We start from the raw sequence: 18,352 nt of genomic DNA, 5'->3' as shown, positions 1-18,352 counted from the left end.
TTAGAGCCTTGACCTAGCATACTAGCAAGACATTTGGAAATTTAGTGGTGTTCTTTAATTTATCTTAACCTTCATGCAATCGTATTAAGAACAAACTGTGTGAGTTCTAGGCCGGGAACCCTGGTGGCACAGTGGTTAAATGCCAGTACTGCAGCCATTCACAGCCACAAGGCTGTGAGTTCAATCCCAGAGACTCCAAGGTCTGCTCAGCCTTGCATCCATCCATAGGTCACTAAAAGGAGGACCCAGCTTGTTGGGAGCAATTAACTTACACATTGCTAGCAATTGTGCTTAAGTGCACTGATAAGAAGAATAGAAATGTACTTGCATTGCTTTTGCTATATTCTGACTCCTATAAGAATTCAAACTGTTATTTGCCTTCAAGTTGAGTGATAACACTGTGAATAAGAACCCCCCCCCCAACCCCCTGTCCTTAACTACCCTGCTCAGGTCCTACAGGCTCATGGTGGTGACCTCCCTGATTGAGTCTATCCATCTGGCATGTGGTCTTCCTCTCTTTCTACTGCCTTTCACCTTTCCTAGCATCAGTCATCTCTTCTCAAATTGCCAGATATAAAATGCCCCATGTCCAAAGGAGTGTTTACACAGCAGAATCAAATGTGTTCCACTCAAATATTTAGTGTCAGAAAACCCTTGTATTGTGATATATTTCCTGACTCTAATAAATTTCAGGGATTCCCCATGGAAGAAATGCTGAATTTTCCTGAATGATGGCAACCTACTGACAATCTGAGCATATCACTTCTGCTTTGGTGCACTAGTTTACTGTACAGAAAAACAACACGGGACATTTCCTCCCACCCCCAATACATCACATTGGCTAGGACAAGAAAATTCTCTCAATAGCAAGAATCAAAACATTTGGGGGAGGATTTTTATTTATTTTATCCAAGTCAATTATTTTCTCCAACAAAAATCCCTACATACTTGGGGACAGCTTACAACCGCGCAGGAGACAATGTATGCCTACACTGTAAGTCCAGTTCTTTATGGATTCCGCAACACAATGTGACCCTAGGAGACTTATATGTCTTTTCCTAGTGCATTAGAATTCATAGCGTGAACCTGCAAGCTGCTTTTGTGACTACTATGATAGTAGGTGTTGTGCCAGCTTACTGAGGTAGCCTTGCAAAGTAGGACTTTGTAATGTCTAATAATATTCATTTTTATTCGTTTTGTGGCAGAAAAGCAGAGGCAACTACCAAATTCAAGGTTCTTCAGCAATATTCACAAGCACAGAAATAGATGTGGTTTTTCTGAGCAGAGAACTTGTTTTCTGCACAAGTTTTTTTCCCTTGCATAGCTAAGTATGGTCTATAACACACTCCAGAAATAATCCAGTTTGAGACAGCTTCAACTGCCCTGGCTCAATGCTAGGGAATTCTGGGAACTGTAGTTTTGTGAGATATTTAGCCTTCAGAGAGCTCTGGTGCCACAATAAACTACAGTTCCTGGGATTCTCTAGCACTGAGCCAGGGCAGTTAAAGCCGTCTCAAACTGGATTATTTCTGCAGTGTGTTTTGGACCTAGGTTTCCTGTGCAGAGCAACCACATGCATTTCTGCACAAGGTAAGACTCCCTGAAGCATAAGTGGCAATTGGGAACTGCACAGAGGTCTTGGGGTTCTTATCCAGCAGAGAATTATTTGGTCTCAATAAAGTTGAAAAGGAGACATTTTGATCCCTCACGACACCAGAATCTTTGTCAATGAAGATAAATGGTAAAAGATTTAGCAAGACAGACTAAAATAGCAGGTGAAGCAGAACAGATGAAAGGGTGTATTTCTGCACTTAGAAGATAGTTAAAGTATGGAATTTGGTACCACAAGATGCTCTCAGTCGCCAACTTGAACAACTATTAGATAGGGATCGGATACACTTACATCAATGGCTACTAGTCATTATGGCTACTAGTTATTTTAGTGTCCAGACATACGCTTCTGCATGCCCACAAGTGGGAAAGTGCTGTTGCACTCACAATCATTCTGTTATGGAAACAGAATGATAGACGAGATACACCTTTGGTCTGATCCAGCAAGACTATTATGTTCTTATTTCCAAAGCAGTACATATTACCAGAAATGTGTACAAGAAATACATATTCTGAGAGGATATCGCCTTCAGACATGAACAAAAAGATGCTCTCACGATGCTTTCCCTTGAAGACATTTTGGAGGCCTGTGGCACCACCAGAATTCTTACCATTAAAAACAACTTAATTGACTCTCTAGATAAACGTGAAAGGAAATGTAGCTGTAAGCATGAAAGTTACCCTTGGAAAATAAAGAAATCATCACAATTTCTTCCTGACTCTGCTGCATACTTCTCATTCAACTCCTGATACAGTATTTGTTTTAACTTGAACATTTTAACATAATTACAACCTAGTGTAGTTTTAAATCATGTATACACACCCTTACATTGACTCTGAAAGCATTTACCACCCTCTCACAAATGCAGCGGAGAAAGAGTTGGATTAAAAACAACAGCCTGAGTCCCAGGAGAGTGAAACACACTTGCACAGAAACGCCCTCACAGAGGTGAAAACATCATCTATATTTTTGGAGCCACAGAAAGTGAACTATCCAATTACCTTTTCTTCCTACATAGAGATCAGTAAAAACAACGGGTGTCATCCAACGAAAGTGAAGCATTTTGGTAAACTATTTATTTCAATGGGAAAGGACTGAACAGTGCAATCCTATACCTGCCTACTTGGAACAATATGGCCCATTGAGTTCAATTGTGTTTGGGTAGGATTATAACCTATATCCATAGTGTCCTATGTATGTGTCTATCTGTGGGAGAGAGGGAGAGAGATTTTGAGAGGCAGAGAGACTGAGAAAAGAAGGACACAAAAGGACTATTATATATTGTGAACCACCTTGGTTCCTGTATTAGTATGTAGAGAGATCTTGTAGCACCTTTGAGACTGGAATCATAGAATAGTAGAGTTGGAAGAGACCGCAAGGGCCCTGATCCAGTCCAACCCCATTTTGCCATGCAGGAAATCCAAATCAAAGCCTCCCCATTGACAGATGGCCATCCAGCCTCTGCTTAAAGACCTCTAAACCTGGGCAAGTTACACTCTCTCAGCCTCAGAGGATGGCCATGGCAAATCCCTTTTATACAAACTTGCCAAGAAAACGCCATGATAAGTTTGCCTCAGGGTCTCTCCAAGTCAGAAATGAGTTGAAAGCACACAACAACAAAATGCGGTCAGATGCTCCAAGGACCTCTGTGTAAACCTGGCTACAGAGTCAGACAGAGAGGCAAAAGAGCTCCGCGCTGCCCTCTGCCCATGCTCAGAAGCTGCCTTCCTCTTATCAGGGTGGCCAGGTATCCTAACCACAAAGGAGGACAAGGCACCGCAAAACGTAGAGCATTCAAGAGAGATGTAAGACATGACAAAATAAAACCTAAAAACGCTCATGCCAATGTAAATCCTTGCTCTAAAAGGAAAGGACCTTTGCAAATTCTTCCTGGAGAGAAGGTTAAAATGTAAGGACAGGCCCTGAAAAAAGGAAGATCTGTCTGGGTCAAAATGGAGGACCTTTTGGGATTCCTCCCGGAAAGGAGGCTGAAACCTAGGAGACGTCCTGGAAATGAGGGCCTCTGTTCAGATCCATGTAACTTCAGGGTTCTTAGTCCTACTCAAAATGGAGGGCATTTTGGAATCCCTCCTGGAGAGTAAGGGCACAGCTGCCTGGTCAAATGTCAGCCCTTAGTCCTGCTCACAATGGAGGACCTTTTTGGGACTCCTCCTCCTGCAGAGGAGCCTAAAAGGCAGCCGCCGCCGCCGCCGCCACTCGGGCCAACGTCGACCCAGGCTCCTTAGCCCTGCTCCAGAGCAGAGCCTGAGACGCGGGCCGAAAGCAGGCAGCGTCTGGTGGGCCACCATCCTATTTACAGCCTTTTAACACTGAGGAGGAGGAGGAGGCCTCGGGATGGAAGGAAGGCCCTGCAATGCTTCCTCCCGGCCGCAGGGGGCAGCAGCGGCGGCGGAGCAGCTCCTGCGATGGTCTCTTCTTCGCTGCGCCGCTCATCGGTCCGTTTCCGGCGCCGGGGCTGGGAAGGGAAGAGAGGAGGAGGAAGAGGAGGAGAGGCGAAGGAGGAGAAGAGAGGAGGAAGCGGAGGGGCCGCTGCGCAGCCAGCCAGGACCGCGGGGCGGGGAGGGAGGGGCCAGGCAGCAGAGGCCTTGGAGCAGCGGCAGCAGCAGAAGGAGAGACGGCCGTTCGAGGCGTCGTCGTCGTCGGAGAAGGAGGTACTGTGGCCTCCCGAGGCCTTGCGGCCTGAAGGTGCTCCGTTGGCCGCGGAGGCCGAGTCTGACACGGAGGGAGGGAGGGAGGGAGCCCCGCCGGGTGCGCCCTTTTGACTGTCGCCCGCACTGGGGAGATAACCCGGTTTGGAAGCGCTTTAATTCTCCGCCTGAGTCTGACTTTTTCCGCTTTAGCCGCCTCAGCGCTATTAGGGAGCCCTGGCTTTCCTTTGCTCACGGAGCCTTTGGGAGGAAGGAGAGAGAGAGGGCAGAAAAAGGACTCCAAGCCGGAAATGTGGCTCCGAAAAGAAGGTCCGGGACACGCTGCAGGGACTGCCCTGAGTCTCCCCGGCCCAAGGCTGAGGACTCCTGGGGTCTGTAGTCTTTGCTTTCTCTTCCAGAGAGAGAGAGCGAGAGAGCTCCGCTGCCACAATGAACTACAACTCCCAGGATTCCCTGGGGCTGTTAAAGCGGCCTCAGACCTGGCGATCTCTGCAGTGTGTTTCGGACCTTGATTTCACTTTATAGCGTTTATGGGGGAAAGGGCCTGAGATGCTCTCTAAAAACAGTGTGTTCCTTTCATGCTTGCAATACTGTATTGCACTAAGAGCAGTAGTACCCTGTTATGACGGTGCTTTGCTCGTTTTACTACTAATAGTAATTAGTCATTGCCTGTCTCTGTCCATAGATCGAGACAGGGAACGACGGCAATGAACAGACTGCACCATGTCACTTAAAACAATCAGATTAAAAGGACATGTGTACAGTTTAAAAAGGACAAGATATATATATATATATATATATATATATGGTATAAAACTAAACAGGCAGAGTTCATAATGTTTGGATCTAACTGTTTTGATGCAGAAGACGTATCCAGGGATAGCTCTGCTGGCTATATAGCAAAGTCCAATAATGCCCCAAATCCCACAAAACAGTGCTACTTTTATAGGGCCAACCGACATACACAATACGCACAATATGTGTGCAGCAAGCTTGGAGCCTTTTGGTTGTCCCAATAAAGGCATCTCTGTTTTGTGGATGTTAGATGTTACTGTTTTAATTCAATACAGGGATGTTCTGGATTGTTACGTTATAAAACTCTCATGGAGCGATAGACTCTCCAAGACAGCAATAGTAAACTTACGTCTTCTATTAAGTCTCCTTGGCCATGGGGATACCGTCTTTCAACCAAAGCATATGGATGTAAATATGAATTGAAAGGCTTTAGATGAACTAACCTTAAGGCTCAGGAAGTGTAGTCTTGTTGACTCAGGGAATCCACTCTGTTTGGAGCTAAGCCCATAAACCTTGGTGGGATTCAGACTTAATGGGGTTATACTTTGTTAGACGCTAGCTTTAGCCGTTCTGTCTGCCACATCACAGTTGTTTGTCACTGAAGATGACAAGGACGACAAAGTTCATGAAACGTCCCCAGCTTTGAGTGAACTGGTTCCCAGCTTGCAGTTAACTGAAATAGTCAGCTTCTGTAGCTTTCTGGAAAGCAAGTAGAAGTTGTTATTGGAGCTAGGATAGGTTGTGTAATAAGTGAAACCATCCTGAAATCTGCCCAAGGTATCCTAAAATTTTCAGTACAAATATTACTGTTTTCACTGAAAATGTTACTATTCATTGGGCAGATTTCAGGAAGGTTTCACTTATTACACAATCTCTTCTAAAACAATACTTTGATATTTGAACAGCGAGAAGATATTATCCCAATATGTTACTCTGATAAGTATCTTATTTTTTTCCAATGGTAGTGGAATATAGTTAGCAATTGCACACAGCTTAAAAGAGAGTCTTACGTTCATTGTCTCTACTTCATTAATTAGTTGTATGTCTCAATTTAACAGTTAATAACCAGAGATTTGTAACGTCTTCTGGTGCCTCATGGAACGCTGCTCTGGATAGACCCTCAGTGTTGTTTCTCAAGGTGTGTCTGAATGGCTTCGCTTGCCAGGCTCACCCAAGGGCTCTTCAGTCTGTTGCTTTTATAGGGGTCATATTTGTGGTATTCCTATATTTGTTGTATGGATACATTTAGACTAAAAAACGTACAACCATTCACTTTCTATGCCATATATGCCTTTGTGTAAGAGAAGTTCAGCCTATTCAACTCAGGCTTGCATCCTTCCCAGGAGGTGGCTAAAATTAGCTCCCAGCTTGTTGGGGGCAATTAGCTTACAGTTGTAAAGCGCTTAGAGACTGCTTGGGTGGTATGAAGCGGTATCTAATGAAGCCACTGCTATTGCTGTTTCCCCATTAGCTATTCCAGTGTTATATGAAACTCTGGTTTCTTAAGAGTTGCTCATAGATGTAAGGCTACGCCTGTTTCTGTAAAGTTATCTCAAAAATGCCCCTCCTGCCTATAATGTCTCGGTCCCTAATATAAAACGTTCGCTTGTGGAGGGAAGGGTTTTTGATTTTTAGCATTCTAAGATGGTAGACATTTGTAATACTAGAATGTCACTGAATTATACTAATCATACTATTATTTCCCCTTGACATTGTTTTGTGATGCCTGTATCTCCAGTTTTTAAGAGTGTTGTGTATATTAATGATAAAATAGCACCTGCGTAGTGTTAAATGAATATAAGGCGGGTTACAAACCGCCATAAAGTACGCGCTCTGCGCGTACTAGGGTTAGGAAGGGCCGTATTAGGGTTAGGAAGGTTCTTACCTTCCTGACGGCCCTTCCTCCCAGTACGTGCGGAGCACGTACTTTTTCGCGGCGCCCATCCATATGGGTGCCACCATTTTGACGTACTGGACGCTGTGCGTCCAGACGTGTCGCGGCATAAGTGACGTCGGGAGGGTGCACCCCACCCCTCGCGGCGCCACTTCCGCGTTCCAAAAAGGAGCGGCATTTCACCGCTCCTTTTTTGCTGCGCAGGGAAGCCTCGCGGTCTGGCAGCTGGGGCTTCCCTAAGCAGCGAATGGCGGCGGCAGGAAAACGGCCCCTTGAGGGCCGTTTGTAACCCGCCTAAGACATTACTTATTAAATACGTAGGAAAGTCTGGCTCTTTTCAGTTTAATCCTATACACTTTTTCAATGCCTCTTTGGGAGATGGAGGTCTTGTGACCTATCAGACTTGGATTTTAAATTAGACTGAAACTATATCTCATTGATTTCTGTGAGTCTTCACCTTACGGTTGCAGGCCTTAGTAATGATTGCTCAGTACAGTACTTTAGGTTTTATATAATGGGAAGTATACATAATTACAGTTTTCCCTCTTTAAAGTCTAGTGATGGGATCACCAGTATGCTTAAGGTTATGTAACTAAATTACCTGAAAACAAATATACAGCATATGGCATAGGGTTTCAAAAGCTAAAGCTTGCTGCTTCAGATCTTATGAAATAGGCTTTATTGTCTGAAGACTGTTCTGTTGCAACACCTGACACTTCCACCCCAAAGGGATTTATCCAGAAAATAGCTGTTTTATTCAGAAAATAGATGTTGACAGTGTATGTGCTGTTTTTCCTACTTCTTTCTGACTTACTAGCATCATAACAAACTTCATAATTGCAGAAGAGCCAGATGTAACCTATTGCTGTGCTATAATTTTTAAAGTTTTCTTCTAAAGTTAAAACTAGCTTTAAAAAGAACAATAAGGGTCCAAAACACACTGCAGAAATAATCCAGTTTGAGACAGCTTTAGCTGCCCTGATCAGTGCTAGGGAATTCTGGGAACTGCTTTGTGAGACATTTAGCCTTCTCTGTCAGAGAGCTCTCCTGACACAATAAACTACAATTCCCAGGATTCTCTAGCACTGAGCCAGGGCAGTTAAAGCCACCTCAAACTGGATTATTTCTGCCTTGTGTTTTTGACTTAATTTAAAAGCAGTATATTTTTTGATCACTAACTTTCATCAGTTTGTAATAAATCTACTCTTTATAACTATTGTTCACAGCTAAGGTTACTAGAGGTCTTGGAATCAGGCTTCTTCAATATGGAATTGCCATTCTAGCTCAAGGTCGCAAAGTATGAGGTTACTGACAGACGCTGTTGTTGGTGCCATGAAGTTGTTTCCAGTTTAGATTTGCCTTAGTCTCACCATTAGGTTTACCAGAGTGAAAACCAGAAAGGACTTCTGTACCTTTACTGGTTGTGTAGAAGAAAGATTTTCAGCAGCTCTTGCTTGCTTCTTGGTTACATTACAAGCAATATCTTCCACAACTTCCTCTTCTGCATAACAAAAGTATAGGATCTGTTTTCATTTTTCAGTGTGGCAACCCTAGTCACTATATCAAAGGATTTTCTTGGCATTGTGTTCCTCTGAGGTTGAAGAGAATGTGACTTACTTAGGGTATCCTGGTGGGTTTTCCATGGCCAAGAGTCAGTCAGCTCAAGGTCCTACACCATACTGGCTTACGTCTGGCAGGCACACTAGTGCAAATATATTAGGCTCTTGTTGACAGTTTCTTTAACTGAGCTTAAGTCATTGCAAGCCCCCCCCCCCTTACCATAAATTATATTCTTACACTATTTTAACTCAAACATGTGGCTATCAGCCTCCTATACAGAGCCTTGCTATAAGAAGCTTTTAAAAACTTGGCAGTAGAATCTCTTGATAGTACAGATCTGGATGATGCTAAATATATTATACTCTTGTTGCTTTCTCATTCATAACTAGAAAGCACATATGTGCATGCAGAATTTAAAGCTGTCTTTGAATTCCTTGGGGCATATACTAAAAACAGAAGTATTTTGAGAAGTTCTTCTGTAATGAGATCTCAGGCTTGATGTTTGACTTTATATGATCTTGTGGTTTCACTGGAATGAATGTGAGTTCAGGTAAATTAATTTGCTATATGTTTAACTTACCATATATACTCAACTATGTCAATCTCATGTATAAATTGAGGGCTGGTTTGTGGGGGGCCAAAATTATGGATTTTGATATGACTCACGGATAAGTCGAGAGTAAGACTTACGGTCATGTAACAAAGGATCTAAGGATGAAGCAAATTAAAACAATACCAAAGAACTTAAAAAGTTTCAGGAGGCATAAGTGTGTTCCCACTGAAGGATGGGAACTGATGAAAGAGTACAGGGTGGTCAGTCCTTCAATACAGCTTTGTGGTTCCTTTTCTCATGGTGTTCTACCCAACACCTCATCCTTGTGCTGAAACAAGCAAACATGGCTTCACCATTGTCACTTCATTGGCAATATCTGATGTCACCAGATGCAATCTAATTTGTTTCACAAATGGGTCACTTGCCATCAAAAGTGATATGGATATGGTGGGGTTACGACTGGCGACAAAGTACATTTAAGCCAATGCAGAGCTTCCTCAGCCCAATTCTTATATAACTCGCAAAAATGGTATAGTAGGCGTAGTGAAACAGGGTAGGTTCCTATTTGCCTTGGTAGGATTCCATTGTGTTGTGCTGGCACTGCTGTAGCAGTTCCTGCCTTATATGCCTTATATTGAACTTTACTGGCATTTGGGATAACTAAATGGACATTTGATACCTGAGAATTGGAATGGCATAATTTGACACTTTGTTATTGTGAGCCTTCAGGTAGTTTCCAACTTACGGTGACCTTAAGGTTCTGGTATCTTAAGGCTATCATGGGGTTTTCCTGGCATGATTTGTTCAGAGGATGTTTGCCATTTCGTTCCCCTGAGGCTGAGAATATGTGATTTGCCAAGGTTCACCCAGTGGGTTTCATGGCCAACCTGTGGAATCAAACCCTGGTCTCCTGAGTCATAGTCCAGTAGTCAAACCACTATGCCACACTGGCTCAATTTGACATTACCTTCATTTTGAAAATGTTGTATTCTCCTATGTATTGTGCATTTGTTTTAACTGGATCCACTCATGTGTTGCAATATTAATTCAAATATAGTTTAATGTATGTATGATGCTTGTTTGTATTTTTATCAGCTAAAGTAAAAGCTTTCTGTGGCGGTTTACAGACCGCCAAATAGTACGTCATCAATACGTACTAGGGTTAGGAAGGGGCGGTGCTTCCGCACCCCCCTAACCCTAGTACGTATTGAATACGTACAAGATGGTGGCGCCCTGTTCATACGGGCGCCACCATCTTTACGTATCGGACGCTGAGCGTCCGTACGCGTCACGGGCGTTGTGACGTAGTGAGTGTGCCCCTGGCGCCTCGCTAAGTCGCAAACGCGACTTAAAAAGAAGCTCCATTTTGGAGCTTCTTTTTCGGTCCGCGCGGGAGTCGGGCCGTGTGAAGGCTCCGGCTCCCCCGCGGACCTACTGGCGGCGGCGGCAGAGCGCCGCAAAGCGGAGGTATGTACCCCGCCTGTGTTTAAGCAGTGCCATGACTTTCCAACATTGCCATAAAAAAATCCTATAGTGACTTGAACTATGCATTTCTACAAATCTTTGACGTCTTAGATTGAAGCTGGGCCACCTATATATATGATTGGATTCCTCCCATATTGAAAAGGTTAGTTAAGAGGGCATCTTGGTAGCATTACTAAAGTAATCTTAACCCGATTTAATATCTGGACTTAACTATTGTTAAAGGCAAGGGAATCTGAAGAGGGGGCATGTTTTGATATGTACTACTGAAGCCCTATAAGACTGGTACAGGTTACATTTTCTAAAAATCTGAATGCTTGATTAATGAAACATTACTCAAATACATGGAATAGGTATGCCCTCCTAGTGTAATGAATGCATGCAAAACATAGTGCTGAGGTACCATTTAACTTGTAAATCAATGTTATTTATTATTGTTACAGACGTATAAATAAAAAACTGGATCAGCATTTTTAATTGAGGTTTTTCTGCTTTAAGCCTTGATTTATGTTCCTGGTTTAAATCATTCCCTTCATGTTGCATAAATGACCAGATTCAGAGTAAAGCTATAACAGAGAGGGTCACTGAATTTATGCAGAAATACCTGCCGCAGTTTCTCAAACATGTGAGCTCTATTTAAGGTGGAGGAGATGTTCTTTTGTGCCCCATTACACCCACTGGCTTCCCTTTAAAAAACATAGTTGATTGTACCTTAAAACTTCATTGTTTCATCTATAAATATTTAATACTAAAAGCTTTTGCACTGAAGGCTATACTTGTTATACTAAACATAGGCGGGTTACAAACGGCCCTCAAGGGGTCGTTTTCCCGCCGCCGCCATTCGCTGCGTAGGGAAGCCCCAGCTGCCAGACCGCGAGGCTTCCCCGCGCAGCAAAAAAGGAGCGGTGAAATGCCGCTCCTTTTTGGAACGCGGAAGTGGCGCCGCGAGGGGTGGAGTGCGTCCTCGTGACGTCACTTCCACCGCGACACGTCTGGACGCACAGCGTCCAATACGTCAACATGGCGGCGCCCATGTGGATGGGCACCGCAAAAAAGTACGCGCTCCGCGCGTGCTGGGAGGAAGGGCTGTCAGGAAGGTAAGAACCTTCCTAACCCTAATACGGCCCTTCCTAACCCTAGTACGTGCGGAGCGCGTACTTTATGGCGGTTTGTAACCCGCCCTAGTTTCTAAGACAGCTGTTAGCACTTATCTCACTGCTTTTCCACCAGGTGTGAGGTTCTTCTTCAACCTCTGCTACTACCAAATGTGAAGCCTTCCACAAGTCACACTGCTAACCACCAAGAGTGAGGATGTCCCCTTGTCCTCAGTGTAAAAACTTCATCCTGCCCTTCTGCTGTGGTCACACCCAGATGCCCTCAAGGTGTGACATATTATGAAACTTGTATACCCACTGGATATTACCTCAGTTTATTCACTGCTGCCACCACAGACACCATGTCTGAATCCAAGCTTTATAGTGTCTGGCATTCCCAGAGGCCAAAAACATATACAGTGGTACCCCGGGATACAAATTGATCGCGTTACGAAATTTCTGGGATACGAAAAAGTTAGATTGGAAAAAACTGTTCCGGGATACGATGTTTTTTTCGGGTTACGAAATTTATTTCGGTGCGAAATTCAAACGCAAAGCGCGGCTAGCGGCTTTCCAGCGCTAACGGAAAGCCTTTTCGGGTTGCGAAATTACTCGGGTTACGAACGGAGCAGCGGAACGAATTAATTTCGTAACCCGAGGTAGCACTGTACTGTACATTGTTAACAGAAGTTGAACATAATAAAGCTGATTATTTAATACATTTAAAATGCATTTTATACTCCACTCCTAACTAATTCGGACCTTTAAACACCACACATTAATTCCTAAACCTGACTGACTCTCTCACCCCAAACCCTTCATTCTCCCATTTCTCTCCCATTCTCTCCCACTTCTTTCTAACTATCCCAACTGACTATGCCAACAGGGATCTGCCAACTGTTATTCACCAGCTTTAGTCAAATCCCCATACCAATCAACATTAACTCTTAACATTCCAGTCTGAGTGCTCCTGACATCTCCTTACTTTATACACAGTGCATGCTTAAATTTGCCTTTGTATAATAAATTTAACAACATTTTACATCAAACATCCAAGACCGCATAGCCACATTTCCCAGTTGTTGTTGTTCAGATTCCAGAAGCCACAGCTATCATGACAAAGGTTTAGGGTTCTGGTATTTGTAGTCCATCATCTGTGGACCCAAGATTGGAAACTACTCTTCTAGGGGGCGGCGTACCATAATCGTATATAGTGCAACATAAAACAAACAGATTAATTCTGGAAAATAATGGAATATTTCTAGGGTATCACAGTCTTAAGATTCCACTTAAAAGCTATAATAGGCAAGTATATAGTGCATGGGTCAAGAGAGATTCGAGGGTGGATAACAACAAAATACAGTGCGTCCTCGTCTTACGTGGAGGGATCTGTTCCGGATCCCTCCGCGTAAGGCGAATTCCGCCTATGCTCGAGCCCCATTGGAAACAACGGGGCTCGGGCGCGGCAGTGCGGGCGCGCGTGGAGCGCAACGGGCGCATGCGCCCGTTCAATTGAATGGGACGCGCCGCCCCTTCCGCCCGCGTGCTGCGGCTTGAGCACGTATGCTCAAGGCCGCGTATGGCGCGGGCGCACTGTATAGTGCTTTATGGAAAGGAGAATGTTGTTAAATTTATTATACAAAGGCAAATTGATGTAAAATATACTACCACTTCAATTTCTGTTTCCAGAAAGGCTATTTTCCCTTATAGTGAATCTCGAAAACAAATGTGTAAATTAAGGCTGAAAGTTGTTTAAACTTGTCCTTCACAATTATAATCCAGTCACTATGTGGATTAAATCAAAATTGGACCATTGGAGGTCACTTCATTTCTCCCTTTTGGGCAATGTTGCTTTAGTTAAATCTTTCATTCCGACAAAACTATTGTTTCTTTTTCAAGCGATTCCCTTGAGACCACCAAACTCATACTTTAAATGCTGGAACAAATTAGTGGACTACCTAGTTTTTAATGGAAAACACCCATGCTTCCCAAAAGCAGTCAAGCATTCTAAAACTGGATATGGAGGGTTGTCACTTCCGAAACTTGATCTTTACCTTCAAGCTTCTCAGCTAAGTCAGATCACCCAGTTGATTAGTAGAAATAGTCTTTCCAATTGGGTAGACATTGAAGTTAACACTACATCCTCTGCTACCTTTGGTCAGTTTTTTTCTGAATCTATATATAAATTCACTAAATTTTGTAATAACCTTTTTTGCTCACTGCCTTGGTTTTGTGGAAGAAATGGAGGCATCTCTTGGCTCCCTACCCTTCCCCTTTACGGCCTTTTCTTACTCACCCTCTTTTTCAGATCCCAGAAAAATACAGTTTAGAAGCTGTGAGGCTTATGGCCTGTATACAGTTATGGACCTGTTCCACAATGGGACAACTATCACAACAGAGCAACTAATTAATACTCTGGGCCCTGGTCATCAGAACTGGTATCAAATAATACAGATACAATGATTCTTAAAGAAACTGCTTTAGATACAGGAATATCCTCGCCCACTTACTTTTTTGAAAACATGTGCGTCTCTCCGGCTATATATTCTAAAGGCCAAATAGCATGCATATGTAATTGTCTTCTAGAAGAAACATTTGGGAACTCAACGCTTCATAAGGCAGGATGGGAAGCAGAACTTTCCCTTTCGATTGATAGTAAGACCTGGGAAAATATATGTACTCATTTACCATTTAAAACTAGGTCCATTGCCTTTAAAGAGAATACTATCAATATTTGAAGGGATGTCATATTGAGGAGGGAGCAAGCTTGTTTTCTGCTGCTCCAGAGACTAGGACCCGGAGCAATGGATGCAAGCTGCAGGAAAAGAGATTCCACCTCAACATTAGGAGGAACTTCCTGACAGTAAGGGCTGTTCAACAGTGGAACACACTTCCTCGGAGTGTCGTGGAGTCTCCCTCCTTGGAGGTCTTCAAACGGAGGCGGATTTCCTGCATGGCAGGGGGTTGGACTGGATGGCCCTTGTGGTCTCTTCCAACTCTATGATTCTATGATTCTATGGTCCATCAGTGGTTATCTCACCCCAGTCAAATTGGCTTGTATGTCTACCAATGCTAATCCAAAATGCTGGAGGGGTTGTGAAGGTAGGGGGACCTTTGTACATATGTGGCTGGATTGTCCCTTAGTGCATGAGTATTGGACAGAAATTTTACAGCTGATCTCCAAGATCACTAAACAAAGTATACAATTATCCCCACTCCTGCTCCTGTTATCCATTTTTATGAACGAAAATAAAGCCCTGCAGCATAAAGAACTTATTAGTTTGCTTCTGGCTGTTGCCAGGCTTGAGATAGCCAGGAACTGGAAAACTGAAAATTTGAATATTGCAGGATGGTGGACTAGAATCTGGAACTTGTGGTTAATGGAGAAAATGGCAGATAATAACAAGAGAGTGAGAGGCTTATACTCTGGATTGACCTTTCATAAGATTTGGCACCCATTTATTGAATACATTCCGTAAGATTTAGTCTCTAGACATCCCCCAATTTTAGCTAAATTTTTATGGAAAGATGTCTTTCAGGATCCCTGAACACACCTTTTATCTATAACTTTCAGGGCCTTACCTGGGCTATTGCCTGTATTTATTGTTTATTTGGTGTACTGTTTGTTGTCATGTTTTGTTTTAGAATGTATTAATAAAATTTTAATTAAAAAAAGTTGTTTAAAGAAATTGTAACCTGTTAATTATATTACTTGTAATTGATTAAATTTGTTGCAGTAAAAACTGTTTCTGAAACCAAAAGTATTTATTCTTTATTTTTAGATGATGCATACATGTGGCAGCGTAAAAGGCATTAGACATTTTGATTGGATTAGAGTAGACATTTTGCTATATAAAAGGAGAAGTGACATATCTCTTTTAAAATAGTTTTGTAATCTGGAGATTATAATAATAATAATAATATAATTTATTTCTATACCGCTATTCCAAAGATCACAGCGGTGCACAACAAGCAAACAAAACAATTAAAACATCATAACCCGGTTCCCCAACATACACAATACCCAATTACAAAAAACAATAAAACAGTTAACAATTAAAACAATTAAAACCATGCAAAACAACCCCATACAAATGGCTGGATAGATGGAATCCACCAATTACATTGCCAGGGGAGGAAGAAAGATGCCAGCAGGCTCATGGGGGAAAAGCCTGGCGAAATAAAAAGGTCTTCAGGTTCTTCTTAAAACCATCAAGGGTGGTAACTGTACGGAGCTCGAGGGGGAGAGAGTTCCAGAGCTGAGGGGCCGAAACTGAGAATGCCCTCCGGGATGAATTAAATCGAGCATCTGGAACTCTTAAAAGATGTTTCCCACCCGACCTGAGAATGCGGGGCGGACTGTATGGGGAGAGGCAGTCCTCCAAGTACCCTGGGCCCAAGCCATTTAGGGCTTTATAGGTAATAACCAATACCTTGTATTTGGCCCAGAAGCAAATAGGCAGCCAATGGAGATCTTTCAATACTGGTGTTATATGGCTGGCCCTGGAACATCCAATCGAGAGGTTACCAGAGCGTGTACCACGGTTTAAGGTCCCCCGGCCCAGGAAGGGACGCAGCTGGCGTATCAGCTGAAACTGATAACAAGTGCTCCTGACCGTCGCATCCACCTGAGAGCTAAGGTGAAGCGACGAGTCTAGGAGCACCCTGAGACTGCGAACAGAGTCCTTCACAGGGAGTGTGACCCCATTCAGGACAGGTGGAAAAATTTCCTTACCCGGGCCAGGAGAGCCTATCACCAGTACTTCCGTTTTCTCTGGATTCAGGTTGAGTCCAGAATTATATAATTGCCAGTGTTGTGTAGTAATTTGAGCATTGGACTATGACTTTGAAGACCAGGGTCTGAATTTCCACTCAGCCATGGAAAACTATTAAGTGACTTTGGGCAAGTCACACACTCTCAGGTTCAGAGGAAGGCAGAAGTAAACCCTTCTGAACAATTTTTTTACCAGGAAAACCCTATGATAGGGTTTAGGATCACCTTAAGTAGAAATGACTTGAAGACCCTGAACAACAACAGACTATATAATTATTAAAAATAAGCTGATCAGTTACCCAGAGGTACCTTTTTAGTTGGTTAAAAATTCAAACAATATTAATTTAATCCAAATAATTTAATAGATTCAGCATTGCTGCTTTGTACAGTCAGTCCTTCTTATACACGGATTTTTTAATACATGGATTTAAGCATACACGGTTTGAAAATGTTCCAAAAAAGTATAAATTTACCTTGATGTTCCATTTTTTATTAGGGACACCATTTTGCTATGTCATTAAACTTAATGGGACTTGAGCATACACGGATTTTGTTATACACGGGGGATCTTGGAACCAAACCCCAGCGTATAACAAGGATCCACTGTATAGGCTTCTGTAATAACAGAGTTGTACCATTAGTTTCATTTCATATTAATTAGTCTGGATCAAACACAATATTTTTCCTATCAATAATGGATATTAAGGTTATTGTGGAGAACAGGCCTTTTATAGATGAGACTTGAAGGGTTTTTGGTTGAAAGATGTTGGTTACAAGGTTTAAAATGAAGAACTGAAATTGGTTTGACTTACATTTCAGCTGCTGAGCCCCATTTATTTCACTGAGCTTTTAACACGTAGTGCAGTTCTGTCTCCTTTTTTAAAGCACTGAATTACTTTATTGTAAGAAATTTATTTTAATAATTTAAATTCACATTTTTAATATACCTTGTGAACTTTTTCAGATGCAGTATTGAGGATATTTTATAAATAAAAATGAGACATGAATTGTAAGGAAATAAAAGAAAAATGCATTATCATATGTTCACTTTTAATGTGTAGGAAAGTGTTTGTTTGCTTCTTCTTCTTTTTTTACCATGAATAAAGTTAAGCATCCCTTCTTAGAATGTGAAAGCTTCTTAGTAGAATTTAAATAACAATTAAATGACTGCAGTATCTTCTTTTATATGTTTGAGAGTTATTGCAGTAGTATGCACATATTTCACCACTCCTACAAACTGAATTAGCTTCACAGTTTCATAGGTAATGGTGGCCAGAGCCTTTGACAAGTGTTCCAGAAATCAGGACCTGTAACAGAGATCCAGTGTGGTACAGTTGGCTCTTCCCATTTGCGGGGATCCATTCCGGACCCTGTCGCGTAAGGGAAATATCGCATAAAGTCAAGCCCCATTAGAAACAATGGGGTTCGTTCACCCAGTGCGCCCCATTGTTTCTTCCAGGGCGCGGGAGAAGCCTTTCCAGCGCGGCTCCCAGCGTATGACACAGGCGCACTGTATAATGGTTAGGGTGTTTGGTGAATCCCCATTCTGGGTGACTGTGGGCAAGTGACACCCTCTCAATCTTTTAGGAGAGCAATGCCACCCTCACAAACAAATCTTGCAAACCCCATGATAGGGTTGCCATAAATCAGAAGACACTTAACAAGACACATAACAACAACAGTTTTAGACATACTGTACTCTAGTACACACAGCCCCAGCAATGATGACCAGGGTCTTCCCATCTCTGTTTGGAAACAGTTACCTAACAGTAATATCTTCTGAGAATATTTGGGGGGGGGGATTATATTCACTCCTGACCCTAAAAGTTCAGGCTTGAATTGGAATCCAGTCCTTAAAAACGGACATAATTTTAAAAGCACTCTGTACACAGACAAGCGTACATTCTGAACTGTAGATG

General features: G+C 42.7%; 1 protein-coding gene across 1 annotated transcript in view; it reads left to right on the top strand.

Annotated features, from left to right (window-relative positions):
• The first annotated feature begins 4,127 nt into the window (after nt 1-4,127).
• The window catches only part of CAB39 (calcium binding protein 39), a 67,655-nt gene continuing 53,430 nt past the window's right edge, over nt 4,128-18,352 (top strand). Inside the window, exon 1 of the mRNA XM_042459014.1 lies at nt 4,128-4,284. The gene's annotated coding sequence lies outside the window, so the exon portion shown is untranslated. The remainder of the gene's footprint in view (nt 4,285-18,352) is intronic.

The sequence above is a fragment of the Sceloporus undulatus genome, chromosome 3 (assembly GCF_019175285.1).
Source record: "Sceloporus undulatus isolate JIND9_A2432 ecotype Alabama chromosome 3, SceUnd_v1.1, whole genome shotgun sequence".
Lineage (NCBI taxonomy): Eukaryota > Metazoa > Chordata > Lepidosauria > Squamata > Phrynosomatidae > Sceloporus > Sceloporus undulatus.
This window is presented reverse-complemented; position numbering and strand designations above follow the sequence as displayed.